The sequence below is a fragment of the Gossypium hirsutum genome, chromosome A07, assembly GCF_007990345.1.
Source record: "Gossypium hirsutum isolate 1008001.06 chromosome A07, Gossypium_hirsutum_v2.1, whole genome shotgun sequence".
NCBI classification, from domain to species: Eukaryota; Viridiplantae; Streptophyta; class Magnoliopsida; order Malvales; family Malvaceae; genus Gossypium; species Gossypium hirsutum.
Window position 1 is genome coordinate 90,192,937 of NC_053430.1, and position 1,799 is coordinate 90,194,735.

Consider the following 1,799-nt stretch of genomic DNA (forward strand, 5'->3'; position numbering starts at 1 on the left):
ATATAAGGGTTGGTAATGTGAAGTAAGTATGATATTGAAAATTTGTGCATATGAAATTATCTGTTTAGCTACATGAATGCTATACTTTGGTTGTGTCTAAATTCTTTGCTCAAAACTTACTAAGCATTTAATGCTTACTCCGTTTCTTTGATTCTCTGTTTTATAGATTTTAGTTCTTCAGCTATCGGACTCGGGATTTTGAAGTCGAAGTCGCCCACACTATCAAAGCTCCTTTTGGTATACTTTTGGTTGAACTTTGAAATGGCATGTATAGGACTACCCTTTTTGTTGTGGGTCATGGACCCTTTGGATTTGTATAATTTTGGATAGCCATGCGAAAATGGCTTATATATGTTTGAGCATAATGTTATAATCATTTGGTATGGATATGGTTATTGAGAGGTGTGGATATGCTTAACAAGGATTGGCCATGGGAATGGTTAATCACTATCATAATTTGTGTTATTTATGCTAAAAGGGCTAGTTGAATCATGGAAACTATGAAATAGGTAAAGTCTACCTTAAAGGTAGATGCTGACAGCAGCAGTGATGTAGATTTGGAAAATCACTAAAAATAGTAGGAATAGAATTAAATAGTGAATAAATTATGTAAACGAACCTTGATGAATCTATTTTCATAGGAAAGTAATGAAACGATCATATGAACAGTATGTTAAGAGATATTCAGGTTTTTGTGAGACAGGGCCAGAACGGTTTCTGGATTCCCTGTTCTGACTTTGGAAATTCATTATAAATTAACCAGAGATAACTAGAAGTCATGCCATATATGCATAGATTCCTTTTTGAGTCTAGTTTCTATAGAAACAAACGACATCAGTATTGAGGCCCTGTATAGGGAGATATCCAAGTCGTAATGTGCAAAGGTCAGTGTAGTTGATCCCTGTAACATGGGATAATTTGACTAATAAACTGTACTAATTGGCCCAACCAAAAATTCTAGAAAAAAATTATAGATGCATATATGAGTCTAGTTTCAGGTAAAAATCACGAAACTGATTTTCGAGTTGTGAAACTCAAGATATGATTTTTAAGGTGACAGTGACGCAGTTAGCCAGCTTGCCTGGAAAATTTAAAATGGATTGTGCAAAGAAGTGATTTAAGTCTGCAAACCCCTCGTGTCCGACTCCGGCGACGGACTCGGGTACGGGGTGTTACACTATATGACCCAAAAATCCAACTTCCTAAAGCCAAAATTCACTCTTGCTAAACTTAGCATATAGTTGCTTTTCCTGCAAGGTCTACAACACAAATCTCAGGTGCTTCGCATGCTCTGTCTCATCTTTAGAGTAGGTCAAAATGTCGTCAATAAACACCACGGCAAACTTATCCAAATATGGTCAAAAGATCCTATTCATTAGATCCATAAACACAGCCGATGCATTTGTCAGTCCAAACGGCATGACAAGAAATTCATAATGGCCATACCTTGTTCTGAAAGCTGTCTTGGGTACATCCGAGTCTTTAACTCGTAGCTGATAATAGCCAGACCTCAAATCTATCTTATAGAATACGGTGGCTCCTCTCAATTGGTCAAACAAATCATTGATTCTTGTCAAAGGATACTTATTATTGATAGCCACCTTGTTCAGTTGTCGATAATCAATACATAACCTCATCGTACCATCTTTCTTCTTTACAAACAACACGGGGGCACCCCAAGGTGAAAAACTTGGCCTAGCAAATCCTTTATCCGTAAGTTCTTGCAACTATGCTTTTTAACTCCTTCAACTCTGTAGGTGCCATTATGTACAGGGCAATAGAAATGGGAGTCGTCCCTG